This window comes from Canis lupus, chromosome 3, assembly GCF_048164855.1.
Source record: "Canis lupus baileyi chromosome 3, mCanLup2.hap1, whole genome shotgun sequence".
NCBI classification, from domain to species: domain Eukaryota; kingdom Metazoa; phylum Chordata; class Mammalia; order Carnivora; family Canidae; genus Canis; species Canis lupus.
The window spans coordinates 89,150,560-89,169,587 of NC_132840.1; the positions used below are offsets into that span (position 1 = coordinate 89,150,560).

The 19,028-nt window shown below is 36.3% G+C and overlaps 1 pseudogene; it reads right to left on the reverse strand.

The window, feature by feature from the left end:
* Nucleotides 1–5,329: 5,329 nt before the first annotated feature.
* On the reverse strand, nt 5,330–6,354 carry LOC140631290 (olfactory receptor 2AP1-like; annotated as a pseudogene).
* Nucleotides 6,355–19,028: the final 12,674 nt, after the last annotated feature.

Consider the following 19,028-nt stretch of genomic DNA (forward strand, 5'->3'; position numbering starts at 1 on the left):
ACCCACTATGCTAGTGTAATAAAATATTATATGGTATATTATTTTTATTTTACATTTTATGCCATATAAGTAAATAAGTAAATAAATACTGACTCATGTATGTATACTAAATCAAGTAACTTTGATTAAGAATAAAATGCATCCTGGAGAGAAAGATCATATTTGATGCTTTCTCAACTATTCCTTCTTCATCTTGGAACTAACTGTATTCCTTAATTTCTACATCTATAATATAACAAGTTTTTTTTATTTTGAGATATTTTAAGGCTATTTTGAAAGCATAAAATCAGTATTCTTCAGATTAAAAAACAAAATAAAATGAAAACTTGTAGAATAAATTATTCTGATTTTATCTTGTAAAAAATGCACTTTGGAGAGGTACGATAAGTTACTCTCGTCACATAGCTAGTCAGAGAAACAGAATTCAAATTCATTTCTGCTTGATTCCAGAGGCTATGTCTATCCAGTACCAGCAATCCCTAATCAGTTTGTAGCAAAGACTCATCTACGTGTATTCTGAAATGATGATGGATTCAGTTTTGGGATTGAGTGTAGAGATGCAATTAGAGATTCTCATGCTGATTCCATTGCCTGCTAATGTAATTTATTGTAGTGCTTTGTCATTTTGTATATGTGATATGCTACTTAAAAATCTGGAAAACTTCGTAATGTAGCAGTTATTTACTTAGAGGATGCTTCCTACAGTTTTACCATATGGTCTGGTATAGAGTCAAATTGTTTTGAAGTAGATAATTGCTTTTGTATATCCTAAATAATCTCCCTCTCTCTCACTGTCTTTTCTGACTTTTTCTCTCTTTCTCCCTCTCTCTCACATACACACATACACACCTTTCTCTATTTCAATAAATTTTTCTTTTTTCTTCCATTTCTTCTCTTTTCTTTTTTTCTTTTTTTTCATTATCTTCTTTTGGTAGAATGACTTCTGTAATTCATATGCGGATCTATAAACCATAGTTAGCTAATCAAGGCTTTGGACTCCATGATTAGTTCAAGACTACACTTCTACTCTGGGCTTTACAAATGATCACATTCTCTCTACAAATAAGAACTCAATTAGTGTTGGGCATGAAACTAAAGTCAGTTCAGTAAAACTCAATGTGATAAATATTTTGTAAATGTTAGAATATTCTTTTCTGTTATAATTACAGCTATAAAAATAAACCCAGAACTTTCAGGAGTTCATTAAACAGAGCATGTTTACCTCACTGTGAAACTAGGGTAAAGAAAAGCAGAGCCAAGAAATAAACTGAAAGAATATGAATGCCAATAACTTAATTTGATTCTCTGTAACCAATAATAATGAAGCTCATCCCTTGGAATTTCAGGTGGGACTCATAACTAAGGTGAATCTATCTAATTGTCCTATCTACTAAATATTGTCTTTACCCCTTGGCCCTTGGTGGGTAGGGGTGTACCTCTTGGCCCTTGGTGGCTTTGTCCTCAGGTAGAAAGCAAGAGAAAATGAAAACTAAGAAAACTTTGACTCCCTATTTTTTTGTCTACTACATTTTACTTAATGTTTATGCAAATATCATCAGGCCAGATAGTCCTAGAAATCTGTTTCAGAAAGGGACAATATTTAAGGTGCTAATTTTAGAGCACTTTTAGGTATACAACAAAATTGAAAGGAAGGTACAGAGATTTCCTATATACCCATGGACCTCATACACACACAGCCTTCCCTATTTCCCTCCTTCAGCAGAGAGGTATGTTTGTTACAACTAATGAACCTATATTGATACATCATAATTACCCAAAATCCATATTTTGCATTATGGTTCACTCTCAGTGGGTGTTCATTCTATAGATTTGGAAAAAATGTATAATGATTGATAGACATATAAAGATATAGCTAGGTAGATGATATAGGTTGTTGAGAATAATACAGATATTGATGATATATAGACATAAATCCTCTGTGGCCTGCCTACTCATCACTCCCTATCGCTCAGCCACTGAAAACCATTGATTTTACTGTCTTCATTGTTTTTCCTTTTCCAGAATGCCATGTAGTTGGAATCATAAAATTTCAGATTGGTTTTTTCACTTAGTGACGTGCACTTAAGTTTCCTCTGTGTATTTTCATGACTTGATAGCTCATTTATTTTTAGCACTGAATAATATTCTATTTTCTAGAAGTATCATAGATTATCCATTTACCTACTAACAGGTATCTTAGCTGCTTCTAAGTTTGGGCAATTATGAATAAAGCTGCTATAAAGATCCATGTGCAGGTTTTTGCGTGGACATGTTTTCATCTCATTTGGGTAAATATCAAGATGAGTGATTGCTGGATCGTATGGTAAAAATGTGTTTAATTTTGCAAGAAACCGCCAAACTGTCTTCCAAAGTTGCTAGACCATCTCACATTCTACCAGCAACAGATGAGAGTTCATTTTTCTCCACATCCTCATCAGCATTGGGTGTTGTCATGTTCCAGGATTGTGTGTAGTGATGGTATCTCCTTATTGTTTTAATTTACATTTTCCTGATTACACATGATGTGGGTCATCTTTTTGTGTGCTTATTTGCCATCTCTGTAGTATCTTGGGTGAGGTGTCTGTCAAGATCTTTGGCCCATTTTTTAATATTGTTCTTTTTCAGATTGTTGAATTCTAAGATTTTGTGTATTTGAGTTGACAATCCTTTTTAGATGTGTTTTCTCAAATCTTGTCTCCCTGTATGTGCCTTGTCTTCTCATTTTCTTGACATTATCTTTTGCAGAGCAGAGGTTTTTAATTTTAATGAAGTCCAGCTTATACATATTTCTTTCACGGATTATGGTGTTGTAGCTAAAAGATCATTACTAAACCCAAAGTCATCTAGATTTTCTCTGTTACTTTCGGAGTTTTAAAGTTTTGCCGTGTACATATAGGTCCACTCTCAATTTTGAGTTCATTTATGTGATGAATGTAAAGCCAGTGTCTAACATAGCATGAGGAAGAATTGAAACCTGTGTTAGGTGTTGTCGCCTCTGAGCTCAGGTTTACTGGTGTCCTATAAAAGCTTGGACATTTTGCCACAGAGCTAAACATTGATAACCGGATTTGGAGTTGAAGAAGAAGAAAAAAAATCCAGGTGAAAATGGAACAATTACCGACAAAATAAATCCACCCGTCTCCTACCAACAAGGTAAACCAGCAGATAAAAACAACCTGTGTGAGCTACCAAATGGCTTCTGCTTTATTCTATTCTCCAAATATCCCAAATAATCTCTCTGGTGGTTCACCATAACAGGAAACAAACAGGGAAGGGACATCCTAGAGAAATAGTTCAGCCTAGTCAATTGAAACATTACAACGCCTCCAGAGATAAATTGCCAGAGTGCCTAAGGAAGCTTTTGAAGTTCATTATCTTGATTTTGGTAATGGATTCACAGGTATATACAGGTATCAAATCTCAAGTTCTAAACTTTATTAGATACACTTTATTTTGCATAAATTGTTAACTCCATAAAATTGTAAAAATAACTAAACAAACAAGGGAAAATAGAACAGCAACAAAACCTGCAACTCAGCCTGAACTTAACTCATTCTAATTGAATAAATAATAAAAAAGAAATTTATTATAAAAAAAAAACAACAAAAAAAATAATTAAGAGACTCTGTTATTATTCCCTCTTATTATTCTCCTGGATGTCCTAGGGTTCCTCCATCCTGACTAACTTTTTTCCCCCCTATCTTCTGCAGATTTTCAACTACTTCAACATACAGTTCCTGGATTTTTGATTGGTTGGTTGGTTGATTGATTTACTTTTGTGTTTTAATCCAATCAGTGATTAACAGAATTTTGTCTGTTTGAAAAGCAGTCACCTCTGTCAATAGTGTTCAGCTACATATCATTATGTGATCTGTCTTCTGAAATTGAGCAGCCACCATAATGTGACATAATGTTTTGGGTAACTATGATTGACATACACTGATGATGTAGAAAACAAATAATCAGGTGAACTAATGAGTCAGTTACCTGTCAATCTAAACAACTAACACAATATCTAACTTACTCACCTGTTAACATCAGCCATGTGTCAGGTACTTAGGTGTTTTTTTCTGATGAAATTATGGCAGGTGTATATGAACTAACAAGTTCTACATTTCCAATCGTCTTTCCCCATGGCTTCCTAGGGCACTGTTTTAGTATTTCTGCTACTTAATAGAATCTGCATCTAATGATGGGTGAGTAAAGAATTCAAGAGTACAAACTTAACTATATGCTTTAATAAAAGTTTGTTAATATCTTTAGGATTCAATTTTCTTCATCTGTACATTGAAAGGATTAAAGTAGAAACATTTATAGCTTCTTTAATTCATTTTTTGGCTTCTTTAAATCTAAAAATTTAAAAATCATAGTATGAGTTTGGCCCATGCTTTCTGAGAAATTAATATGAACAAGCAATGTTCAGAAAATATCAGCTTGTGATGGACATTCTGCCTGAGGAGATCAGATTACAAAAATGTAAAGTTTAGTATGAAATTTAGAAATAATATGATTTAAGCTTACAAGATTATTAACACCATAGATACTGTTAATATAGTTTTGTTTCATATGCTTGTTAAAGAGAACCAGAACAATGATTAGGCACATCACTAAATTGTAAGAATTTGCCATAATGATATGTCGCTAAATAACCTAAATTTGAATCATCCCTTTACCTCTTTTCTGGATTCACTCAGAGTTTAATGTGTGTATAAATCATTATTAACGAATTTCCTGTCAGTTTGAAAACAAACATGTATTGATTTTCCCTTCGTCAGAACTTTCTTTATCTCAAATATTTAGTAGACTAAGTTCTCAATAAGTGAAACACTAAATTTAAATCTGAATAATATAATTTGAAAATAACCAACTTTCTATTAATTCACTAATATATTATTTAAGCTATTATTAACAAACCAAAGTAGATTTCTTCTGGGTGTATATTTGACTATTCAGTTATCAACTGCAGCATTTGAACACCATATGGCAGTGAGTAAGATAAGCAAAACTCAGTAGCAAAAAGGAAACTATTGGAAGTCATATTCCCAATCTGCCTTTCTCCCAAATCCTTTCCTTAAAAGTGAGGTACAGATAAGGAAAAGTAGCATGAAAATGTTTGAGGATACACACACATATACACACAGGCCTGTAAAATTTTAAGAAATAAAGTGATGGCAAAATAGGCTTCATTAAATAAGTAGTTTTACTGTTTTTGTGTCCCATTAGGAATATTGATGATAGATAATAGCAAACACTTCAATGTTATAATAATGTACATCTATAATTTTCCAAACATGTATTTGTTATTTTTTTATTATTATGAACCTCACTTTCATTTTCCTGAAAACATCATTATCTTGCTGACCATGTCTTTGAAGGCTATTTTCACTTGCTTTTTCCTTAGGGTATAGATGAAAGGGTTCAACAGAGGGGCAACTGAGGTATTTAAAACAGCCACTCTCTTATTAAAAGTTTCTGCATCCTTAAGAGAAGGATTTATGTACATAAAGATACAACTTCCATAAGAAAGTGAGACCACAATAATGTGACAGGAGCATGTAGAAAAGGCTTTTTTCCTTTGTTGAACAGAAGGGATTCTCAGAATTGTCCTGATTATGTACGTGTAGGAAAGAATCACTAGCACCAAGGTGAAGATGACGGTAACTGCTGCAAAGATAAACTCCATCATTTCCAATGAACTGTGTGTCTGAACAGGACAGATGCAGCAGTATGGTATAGTCACAGCAACAGTGATTGATAACATTGGAGGCACAGAAAGGCAGTTGGAGAGTCATTGTATGTGGCACAATGACAACCAAAAAACCAGAGAACCAGGAACACAGAACAAGTTGAATGCAGTTTGCTGCTCATTACAGTTGTATAATGTAGGGGTTTACAAATGGCAACATAGCAATCATAGGACATGGCAGCTAAAAGATAAAATCCAGTTGCCCCCAGAAGGATGGCAAAAAAATACTGAGTGAAACATCCAGCGAAGGAGATAGTCTTGTCTCCAGTTGCAATATTGACTAGCATTTTGGGAACAAAGACAGAAGTAAAAGATATTTCCAAAACAGAAAAATTCCGGAGAAAGAAATACATAGGAGTCTGAAGGCGATAATCCAAAAGGGTCAGAATGATGATGGTCAAGTTTCCCATGATGCTTAAGACATAAGTTAGCAGCAGAAAAAGGAAAAGCACAGCTTGAAGCTCAGTGTCATTCGTCAGTCCAAGAAGAATGAATTCTATCACTGATGTCTGGTTTCCCATCATTAACTTCAGACAAATAAGACAGAAAATAATAATAACATGAAGTGATCAACATATTTTCTTATTTTTCTAAATTCAATTAGCCAACATATAGTACATACTCCGTTTCTGATGTAGTATTCAATAATTCATCAGTGTGTATGACACCCAGTGCTCATCCCATCATGTGTCCTCCTTAATGCCCGTCACCCAGTTACTCTATTCCCCCCACCCTTCTTCCCTCCAGCAATGCTGTTTGTTTCCTATAGTTAAGAGTCTCATGGTTTTCCTCCCTCTTTGATGACTTCCCATTCAGTTTTCCATCCCTTACTCTATGGTCCTCTGTGATATTTCTTATATTCCACATATAAGGGATACCATATGGTGTCTTTCTCTGATTGACTTATTTTGTTCAGCATAACACCCTCTAGTTCCATCTGTATTTTATTATTTTACTTTATAATTATCAAAGGTCTTGCTTCTTAAGAACATTTTCAATTGGGCAGCCCCGGTGGCACAGCGGTTTAGCGCCGCCTTGCAGCCTAGGGCATGATCCTGGAGGCCCTGGATCTAGTCCCATGTCATGCTCTCTGCATGGTGCCTGCTTCTCCCTATGCCTGTGTCTCTGCCTCTGTGTGTATGTGCGTGTGTCTCTATAAATAAATAAATAAATAAATAAATAAATAAATAAATAAATAATCTTTAAAAAAAAGAACATTTTCAATTATTCTCACCATTTTTTTCATTCATTTATGTTTTCCTTCTTAATCTTTGTATTTTGATTTTTCTTTAAGTCATTGGATGTTGTCAGGCCACCTGGGTGGCTCAGCGGTTGAGCGTCTGCCTTGGGCCGAGGGTGTGACCCCGAGTCCCCCATCAGGCTCCCCACGTGGAGCCTGCTTCCCCCTCTGCCTGTGTCTCTTCCTCTCTCTCTCTCTCTGTGTCTCTCATGAGTAAATAAAATCCTTTAAAAACGTCATTGGATGCTGTCATATGTATGTAGACAAACCTAAAACAACTTTAGAGAGTCGGTTTCATTTGATTAAATAGATTTCTTAAATCAACCTCTTAACTCTCAGTTTCTGGCCAATGGAGTAAAAAGTCAAGGTATGAACTACAGGAATAAAACTGAATTTGCAAAAAACAAAACAAAACAAAAAAAAAAAACAAAAAAAAAAACCACTGGACTTGGTTATTTTCTTCTTTTGGCTGTTTTGTATTTTTTATTTCAATTTTCCCATTTTAAATTATAATTCTGTGCACTTACTAAAGCTCTACATTTGGATCGATTTTTCCCTAATTCTTTTTTTTTAGGATCCTAAAATCTACTTTAGCAAATCTATACAGTTGCTATCTTATTGGACTACAGTATACGGTTTTTAAAAGGACGCTGAGGAGGGTACCGTCTGATGTCCACTTCAACTGCAGCTCCTTTCCTCCTCCTGCGAGAGCCTTTGGGCCGAGTTCTCCACCCCGGGGCTGGAAGGGCCCGGCCCCTCGGCCCCCATCCCTGCAGCCCTCTGCGGGGGGGGGGGGGGGGGGGGGGGGAGTAGGTGTTTCCATCTGTTCACCTGAGAGCGGCTGCACGGCTACCCCACCCCCTGGCCCAGCTCGGAAGCCGGTCCCAAAGCCACTGCAGCTGCTGTACGGACACCCCGGGGGGAGGTGTCTCCGAGACAGGGGGGCAGCGCCAGCCAGGCCGAGGGTGAAAGCAGCCTCCTCACAGCTGAGCTCAGTGTGCAGACGGCAGGCACGTCCTCAAGGAAATGGCCACAGGCATCTCAAGTGACAAGGACATAGGCGCCCACACAGCATAAATACCAGCTGCTCCCAGAGGATGAGGTTGAAAAATAGCAGCATGTTTGTGGAGGGGGTGGTGCGGGCTGCGGACTGCACCTGTGGCCGGGCCTTGGGCTGGGGGCTGCACCTGTGCCTGTGCCTAGGGCTAGGGGCTGCGCCTGTGCCTGTGCCTCGGCCTGGGGGCTGCACCTGCGGCCGGCCCCGGGCTGGGGACTAAACCTGTGGCTGGGCCCGGGGCTCAGGGCTGCACCTATACCTGGACCTCGGGCTGGGGGCTGCACCTGTGCCTGGGCCCTGGAGCTGGAGCCTGCACATGTGGCCAGACCTCCGGGCTGGGGACTGCATGGGCTGTGGTGTTCACTACAGCCCCCCAGCCGCCGCCCTTCAGCCCCGAAATTGTTAATAAAATGTTAGGAATCATACTACTTACCTTTCCTGGCTCATGGCAGGGGCTCAATTAACACTATCGTCATTTAATCTAGATACATGGGTGGATTGGTCAGTACTTGGCAAAATTCAAAATATAACTGATGGTACTTTCTGGCTGAACGCAGGTCCCATCAGCAAATTATAGTTCCTTAAATGTCAGCTCAAGCTCAGTTTTCCATAAATTTTATCTAATAATCACAATCACCAATAATTTTGTCTCCTCTTCTTTATTAAACTTGACCACAGCATAACACTTGCTAATAAAGTCAAATTGTTTTCCAGTTATATCAAGTATGTACATTTTATCTGTCCAATTTTAACATAAATGAGTTACCCCTTAGAATAAGGTCTTATTTCTCTATATATTTTATACAGAGGCCAAAAAACTGTACAGATTGGGTAAAAATTTAATGTGAAATATTTTTTTGACATTTTTTAGATTCATACCCCTATTTTATTAAATGCTGTGGTTTTTATGCAACTAAAATTTCCAACTAAGTGTCTGCATAAGCCCCTTAAAATTTTCTTTTAATATTTTTCATCATCAGACACAGAGATATTAAGGATATCTCCTTATGTTGCTTTTCTCTACTCAAAAAAAACATAAAATTATTTTCATTTGAACAACTGACATATTTTCATGTTACACTATGTAATGTTAGTAATAGCTACACATAATATATTCTTTTTTTAATAATAAATTTGTTTTTTATTGGTGTTCAATTTGCCAACATACAGAATAACACCCAGTGCTCATCCCATCAAGTGCCCCCCTCAGTGCCCATCACCAATTCACCCCACCCCCCCACCCTCTTACCCTTCCACCACCCCTAGTTCGTTTCTCAGAGTTAGGAGTCTTTATGTTCTGTCTCCCTTTATGATGTTTCCTACACATTTCTTCTCCCTTCCCATATATTCCCTTTCACTATTATTTATATTCCCCAAATGAATGAGAACATGCACTGTTTGTCCTTCTCCGATTGACTTATTTCACTCAGCATAATACCCTCCAGTTCCATCCACGTTGAAGCAAATGGTGGGTATTTGTCGTTTCTAATGACTGAGTCATATTCCATTGTATACGTAGACCACATCTTCTTTATCCATTCATCTTTCGATGGACACCGAGGCTCCTTCCACAGTTTGGCTATTGTGGATATTGCTGCTAGAAACATCGGGGTGCCGGTGTCCCGGCGTTTCACTACATCTGTATCGTTGGTGTAAATCCCCAGCAGTGCAATTGCTGGGTCTTAGGGCAGGTCTATTTTTAACTCTTTGAGGAACCTCCACACTGTTTTCCAGAGTGGCTGCACCAGTTCACATTCCCACCAACAGTGTAAGAGGGTTCCATTTTCTCCGCATGGTCTCCAACATTTGTGGTTTCCTGCCTTGTTAATTTTCACCATTCTCACTGGTATGAGGTGGGATCTCATTGTGGCTTGGATTTGTATTTCCCTGATGGCAAGTGATTCAGAGCATTTTCTCATGTGTGTGTTGGCCATGTCTATGTCTTCCTCTGAGATTTCTGTTCATGTCTTTTGCCCATTTCATGATTGGATTGTTTGTTTCTTTGCTGTTGAGTTGAATATGTTCTTTACAGATCTTGGAAACTAGCCCTTTATCTGATAGGTCATTTGCAAATATCTTCTCCCATTCTGTAGGTTGTCTTTTAGTTTTGTTGACTGTATCCTTTGCTGTGCAAAAGCTTCTTATCTTGATGAAGTCCCAATAGTTCATTTTTGCTTTTGTTTCTTTTGCCTTCGTGGATGTATCTTGCAAGAAGTTACTGTGGCCCAGTTCAAAAAGGGTGTTGCCTGTGTTCTCCTCTAGGATTTTGATGGAATCTTGTCTCACATTTAGATCTTTCATCCATTTTGAGTTTATCTTTGTGTCTGGTGCAAGAGAGTGGTCTAGTTTCATTCTTCTGCGTGTGGATGTCCAATTTTCCCAGCATCATTTATTGAAGAGACTTTCTTCCAGTGGATAGTCTTTCCTCCTTTGTCGAATATTAGTTGACCATAATGTTGCGGGTCCACTTCTGGATTCTCTACTCTGTTCCATTGATCTATGTGTCTGTTTTTGTGCCAGTACCACACTGTCTTGATGACCACAGCTTTGTAGTACAACCTGAAATCTGGCATTGTGATGCCCCCAGATATGGTTTTCTTTTTTAAAATTCTCCTGGCTATTTGGGGTCGTTTCTGATTCCACACAAATCTTAAAATAATTTGTTCTAACTCTCTGAAGAAAGTCCATGGTATTTTGATAGGGATTACATTAAACGTGTAAATTTCCCTGAGTAACATTGACATTTTCACGTTATTAATTCTGCCAATCCATGAGCATGAATATTATTCCATCTCTTTGTGTCTTCCTCAATTTCTTTCAGAAGTGTTCTATAGTTTTTAGGGTATAGTTCCTTTACCTCTTTGGTTAGGTTGATTCCTAGATATGTTATGCTTTTGGGTGCAATTGTAAATGGGATTGACTCCTTAATTTTTCTTCCACCAGTCTCATTGTTAGTGTATAGAAATGCCACTGACTTCTGGGCATTGATTTTGTATCCTGCCACACTGCCAAATTCCTGTATGAGTTCTAGAAATCTTGGGGTGGAGTCTTTTGGGTTTTCTATGTAGAGTATCATGTCATCGGTGAAGAGGGAGAGTTTGACTTCTTCTTTGCCTATTTGAATGCCTTTAATTTATTTTTGTTTTCTGATTGCTGAGGCTAGGACTTCTAGTACTATATTGAATAGCAGTGGTGAGAGTAGACATCCCTGTCTTGTTCCCGATCTTAGGGGAAAGGCTCCCAGTACTTCCTCATTGAGAATGATGTTTGCTGTGGGCTCTTAGTAGATGGCTTTTAAGATGTTGAGGAATGTTCCCTCTATCCCTACACTCTGAAGAGTTTTGATCAGGAATGGATGCTGTACTTTGTCAAATGCTTTCTCTCCATCATTGAGAGGATCATATTGTTCTTGGTTTTTCTCTTGCTGAAATAATGAATCACATTGATTGTTTTACGAGTGTTGAACCAGTCTTGTGTCCCGGGACTAAATCCTACTTGGTCATGGTGAATAATTTTCTTAATGTACTGTTGGATCCTATTGGCTAGTATCTTGTTGAGAATTTTTGCATCCATGTTCATGAGGGATATAGGTCTATAATTCTCCTTTTTGGTGGGGTCTTTGTCTGGTTTTGGAATTAAGGTGATTCTGGCCTCATAGAACGAATTTGGAAGTACTCCATCTCTTTCTATCTTTCTATCTTTTAATTCTTCTTTCATTTCCTGGTTGACCCTTTCATCTTTAAGCAAGATGGTCCTTAACCTCCACGTGTTTCAAGACCTTCCAAACTTCCTGTAGTGAAGCCCCATGTAGGGCTCTCTGTTCCAAAGGGAGTCTGCTTCTCTCTCTGTCTCTCTCTTTATCTCTCTCTCTCAAGTAAATAAGTAAATCTTAAAAAAAAAAGAATTAAGCAAATACCTTAGGCAGACTAACCTACTTTGCATTGGCACTAAATGGTTGATATATTTTAATGGTAATATTTAAAATGTGCCGGGCCTTGGGGAAATGATCCCAGGGACATTAGAAGGAACTACTGTTAATTAAACAATCCTTTTGTCTTATAGGGGAGAATACAGAATTTTCATGGAACTGTTTATATTTTCTTTACGTTATAATGACTGCAATTCAATATGTATTTCTCAATAATAGAAAATTTGTGGTGGGTCTTTTGGGCACACTGGTCTCTCTCCCGCTCTGATTTTGTCTTATTTTATTGTTCTTTCCCTTACCCTATGTTCATTTTTTTTGTTTCTTAAATTCCACATATGACTGAAATCATATGGTATTTGTCTTGTATTTGATCTATCTTAATTCATACCTGTACCAAATAAATAACTATGCATCACATAAAGGAGATAGCTATAAGTTGGTTAAGATAATCGGTGGAAAATGGCACATTGCTAAATTCATGCATCAGGATTTTGTTGTTTTTTTAAAATGTTATTTATTTATTTAGTTTTAAATTTAATATTTAAATTCAATTTGCCAAATAGAGTGTAACACCCAGTGCTCATCTCATCACATGCCCTCCTTAATGCCCACCACTCAGTTACCCTATCCTCCCACCTATCTCCCCTTCTGCAACCCTTTGTTTCCCAGAGTTAGGAGTCTCTCATGGTTTTCTTCCTCTTTAATTTTTCCCACTTAGTTTCCCCCTTCTTTTATCATCCCTTTCACTATTTCTTATATTCCACATATGAGTGAAACCATATATGATAGTTGTCTTTCTTTGATTGACTTACTTCACTCAGCATAATGCCCTCCAGTTCCATCCACGTCAATGTAAATGGTAGGTATTCATTCTTTCTGATGGGTGAATAATATTCCATTGTATAAATAGACCACATCTTATTATATGTTAATGATTTATTTATTTCTTTGAGAGACAGAGAGGGAGAGAAAAAGGGAGGGGCACCATGCTGAGCATGACCCTAAGATCATGACCTGAGCCAAAGTCAAGAATTAGATGCTTAACCCACTGAGCCGCCCAGGAGCCCCTCTTTAAAAATAAATAAATAAATAAATAAATAAATAATAAATAAATAAATAAATAATAAATAAATATAAATAATAAATAAAAGATCTCAGTTAGAAAACTGAAAATCAGTTTGTCCAACCATATGGTGAATTTAAATGGAATTATTTCTAAATTATCTATTCCTAAATGAGTAACACTGTCTCAACACAAACAAAATTCAGGTAAAATACACTATGTAAGCTCATTGTATGTGTCCAAATGCCACTTTATGACAGTTTAACTTCTTACCAATTTCTAAAGTCACATTGTACAATGCATTCCCTGAGTATATATTACTGCGATCTTGTGGATAGTTCATCATACTATTTTGACCAAAATTTTTCCAGTAACTTGCCTGAAAACAAATCAATGATTTTTGGATTTTCCTGAAATCAATGATTTTTTCCTATATATTTTTTTGTTCACCTATGAAGCAGCAGGCACTGTGCTAAGTAGCAGTTTGCAAGTTAGACAGATTCCCATTTCAAAAAGATTACATAGTAATTCTCATTTGATGAAATTAATTTTGAAAGTGTGAAGAATGAAGATATGTGAGCAAGAGTGTCTAGTACCTCTTGACTAAAGTTAAAATATGACCTTACTTTTGTCTAGGATTTGATACATAGATTTCAATTTCAGGGATGCATGGGTGGCTCAGCGGTTGACTATCTGCCTTCAGCCCAAGGCATGACCCTGGAGTCCCAGGATCAAGTCCCATGTCGGGCTCCCTGCAAGGAGCCTGCTTCTCCCTCTGCCTGTGTCTCTGCCTCTCTCTGTGGGTGTCTCTCATGAATAAATAAATAAATAAAACCTTGTAAAAAAGATTTTAATTTCAGATTTTAATATATGACTTAATTCAGAGAATATCAAGCTCTTAAAGGATGACAAACACAAATTAAACTCATCTGGAAGTGCTGTGTAAGTGTGAAAATTATGTAAACACCAAAGGTATGTAAAATACTATTCATATGCTTTAAAGTGAGGGATATAGCTTTTACTTTTTTAAAAATTTGAGTATAGTTGACATACATGCTTTGTTTTTTTAAGTAAACTCCCAACCTGGGATTTGAACTCATGAACCTGAGATCACGAGTAGCAAGAGTAGCATTCCAAGAGTCATTTCTAAGGATTTACATGATTAGATTGAGCTAATTCAGATTGCTCAGAATAATCTCTCCATCTTAAAGTCTCTAGCATTTTTATACCTACAAGATGACTTTTTTCCATATAAGGTAACATATTCACAGATTTTGAGTATTAGAGTATGGACATCTTTGGGGAGCTATTATTCTTCCTGACTATTGATTTGTCAAAAGGTAATCCAGAATTCATAAAATTTCTAATTAAAGTGCAATTGAGAATTCTTTTTAATAACATCAAAAAATAATGATATACTATTAATCCCTAGAATTAAGAAGAAAACTAGCAAAGTAAACCAAATGAAAATGGAAGGAAATAACCTACAAAGAAAACATCAGAGATTAATGAAATGCACAGAGGAGCGTATTAGTGGAGCCAACAGCGATTCTTTGAAAAGAATTAAAATTTGGCAGTACTCTGTCAAGATATACTCAGAAAATTAACTGAATAATATTCTAAAAAGCATGATGAATAATACATTACAAAAATAAATAATAATTAAGAGGTATCTCCCCTCAGGTAATCCAGTAAAAGAAGAATAAACATCAAATAAACATAATAATGTAGATGAATAAAATTTTGAAAACCTGAGGAAAAAAATATAATTTTCTGAGGCTGACTCCAGAAGAAATAGATAACTGGATCAGAAAAACAATTTTTAAAGAATGAATAAGGTGGTTCTTGAGTCATGACCCCAGAGTCCTGGTGCTGGGCTCCCTGCTTGGCGGGGAGGTGTTTCTCCCTCTCCTTCTGCCTCTTCCTTCCTTTTTTAAAATTTATTTATGATAGTCATCACAGAGAGAAAGAGGCAGAGACACAGGCAGAGGGAGAAGCAGGCTCCATGCACCAGGATCCCAACGTGGGACTCAATCCCGGGTCTCCAGGATCCCGCCCTGGGCGAAAGACAGGCGCCAAACCGCTAAGCCACCCAGGGATCCCTGCCCCTTCCTTCCTGTGATCTCTCTCTCTCTCATAAATAAATAAATAAATAAATAAATAAATAAATAAATAAAGTCTATAAGAAAAAAAAACAATGAATCAGTAGTCTAAAGACTTCCCCTTCAAATTATAGAACCAGATGTCTTCACCAGAAAATTCTACCAAACAATTGAAAACAAATACATACACACAATCAAGTCTTTCACAAACTGTTTTTGTGTGTAAATAATAGAAGAGATGCTAATATTCCAAAATTATTGTATAATTGAATCACTATTGACACCTAATTGCATAAATTCTCTAGTAGGAAGGGATATTACCAATTTTATTATTGAATATCAGTGTAAAAACCTCAAATTCAGTATTAGGAGAAATAATTCAGTAATGCATGAAAATGATGACATATAATGATCAAATTTGACATTAGAAAACCAGTCAATGTAATTTACCATTTGAAGAGATAAAAACATGGAAAATCATGTGATCTTTTCATTAGGTGAATACAAAGAGTTAGTATTTCAGTCATTCTTTATAAAAACTCTCAGCAATCTATTGATTATAATTCTTTATTACCATGTGGCAAATTAACCCAAAACTTACAACAATAATAAACATTGATTACTTCACAATTCCCATGTTTTTTGAATTTCAGTTTATGAGAGGTTTTGGCTCAGAGCCATTCATTAGGTTGCACTCAGACATGCCCTCACTTGTATGTGGGATCTGAGCTCTTGGAAACAGAGTACCCTGGTGGTTGCCAGGGGCAGAGGCAGGGCTGGGTTGGGAGGGAAGGCACCGCAATTGTATCTTGAGACCAGTGGGGTCCCATCTTCTCATTAAACTTCCTAAAGGCAACAATCTTCCTCTCGTAGGTATCCCTCTAACTGGTACACTTAATTGTGAAAATGGAGTATTATTTTAGACATCCAGTGGGAATCATGCTATTCAGAAACCATCAGAGCTGGCTTCAAACATGCTATCCTGAGGATGACTTCATCTTGAATTAAAAATATTCACATAAATATTCACCAAGGACAAAGATGATTAATGGCAACAATAGAGGAGTGCTATGTGAGTTTCTGATTGATCTCTGGGGTTTGCTGCTCCAAAGATGTAAATTTCTTTTGACTATAAACCCCAGAAGGTACATTAAACACTTCAGGTGAAAAGGGTACCTTAAAGGGATTTGTCCTCTCTCATAATTAAGATGAGACAATAAATAAACAAGAAAACAAACAGGAAATTTCCCCATAAATTCCCCAATTTCCCAAGGAAATTCCCCCCTCAGAGAGGTGGGAATCTAGTTATCCAGAATTATTTTTCTCTTATCTAATAGCTAATCTAAATGTAGATACAGTATTGTGGAAAAATTAGGAGTCTGGAATAAATGGAGTTGGATTCTAGTAGTAATTGGGACAAAAAAGAAGTGTGCACATGGGCTTATCATTTTACATTGCAGATATTTCTTATTGAAAATCCATAAGAATTCCAGCCTTATGTCACAGAATCTTTTATTTTCATTTTATTTTATTATTTTATTTATTTTATTTTTTGTCACAGACTCTTTTAAAGACTGATTTAAAAACTCCAGGCAAACAACGCATACACCATTTACTGTTCCCAGGATGAGCAATATTGAACTTAAAACATCAGATACCTATCATATTTTAGAGGAAATAAAACAAACATCTAAAATAAGAGATTCATTAATTCTTTTAAATTATTCATTTTAATTTCACAATCCTACTAAGTTAGCATTACTGCATAATGCTAAGGCATATTATTTTAAGTGCATCTTCAATAATTGCCATAGTTTACTTCTTCATACTATTTCTTGATTCAATTCCCAATAAGAAAGTAGTAATTCAATTAGAAATTCACAGCAATAATACATCTAGAAAATCTCGAAATAGTTGGCATTAATAACATCTAAAAATCCATGAATCAATGTGAAAATTTAAAAAAAGAAAAAAATTAACTGAATGTTTTTACACTAAATTATACTGGGGAAAAATTCAAGATAACTGAGATGAAGCTAGAGGTACATTGAATTTGTCAATGATTTATTGATATTTACTGATATGATACCAAAGCATGGAGAGCTAAAGAAAATATAGGCAAAATGACCTTTATAAAAATTTTTAAATCTTTTGCTTCAAAATACATTATCAGCAGAATAAAAAGGCAGTTCCCCAAGTGGCTGAATATATTTTCAAATTACAGGGCAGCCTGGTGGCTCAGTGGTTTAGCGCTGCCTTCAGCCCAGGGCCTGATCCTGGGGTCCCGGGATCAAGTCCCACGTCAGGCTCCCTGCATGGAGCCTACTTCTCCCTCTGCCTGTGTCTCTGCTTCTCTTTCTCTCTGTGTGTCTTTCATGAATGAATAAATAAATAAAATATTGAAATAAACAAGTTACATATCTTATAAGTGATTAGTACTCAGATTATATAGGGAACTCCTAAAATTCAACAACAAAAAGCATAAAACATACCTCAAAAAATGGGCAAAGGAGTTCATAGACATACAAATGATAATATACAAATGAGAATCACATGAAAAGATACTCAGTAGCACTAATCTTTAGGGAGAAAAATATCAACCCTACTGAGATATCCCATCACAGCCATTATGATTATTTTTTTAAAAGAAAGGAAGTGTTGGTGAAGATGTGGAGAAAATGGAACCTTGTACACTTTTGTTGGGAATTTAAGGTTGTACAGCTGTGGAAAACAGTATACACAGATGTTCCTCAATTTATGATGGTTCAACTTACTATGTTTTGAGTTTGCCACCATGCAACAACAATACGCATTCAGTAAAAACTGTACTTTAAATGTACATCTTTTCCCAGGTGAGGGCAATGTGGTATGATACTCTCTCATGACGCTGGGCAACAGCAGGGAGCTGCTGCTCCCAGTCAGCCACACGATCCTGAAGGTAATCCATCAATACCATTACATCAGTACTGTACCCAGACAACCATTCTGATTTTCACTTTCAGTACAATATTCAATAAATTACATGAGATATTCAACACTTTATTATAAAATAGGCTCTATGTTCTATTATTATGACCAATCAGAGGCTAAATCTTCTGAGCACACTTAAGGTAGGCTGGGCTAAGCTATGATGTTCAGTAGATTAAGTATATTAAATGCATTTTCATCTTCTGTTATTTTCAACTTATGACAGGTTTATCAGAATGTAACCCCAACATAAGTAGAGGAAGATATGCATAGTGGGTTCTTAAAAAAATTAAAAATAGAACTACCATATGATCCAACAATTTCACTTCTAGGTATATCCTCAAAAGAATTAAAAGCAGGATCTCAGATGAGATCGGGCGCATTCAGGGTGGTATGGCCATAGACAAGGGTATTATGCTGAGTGAAATAAGCCAATTGGAAAAGGACAAACATTATATGGTATCATTCATTTGGGAAATATAAAAATTAGTGAAAGGGAATAAAGGAAAAGAAGAGAAAATGAGTGAAAATATCAGTGTGGGTGACAGAACATGAGAGACACCTAACTCTGAGAAATGAACAAGGGGTAGTGGAATGGGAGGTTGGCGGGGGGTTGGGGTGACTGGGTCTGGGCACTGAGGGGGGCACTTGGCAGGATGAACACTGGGTGTTATGCTATATGTTGGCAAATTGAACTGTAATAAAAATAATAATTAAAAAAATAAATAAAAGCAGGACCTCAAGGTGATATTTGTACATATATGTTCCTAGCAACATAATTCACAATAGTTAAAACGTGGAAGCAATCAAAGTGCATATCACTGGAGGAATGGATATGCAAGATATGATACATACATACAAAGGAATATTATTCAGTCTCAAAAAGGAAGGAAATTTTGACATGTTACAACATACATTAACTTGG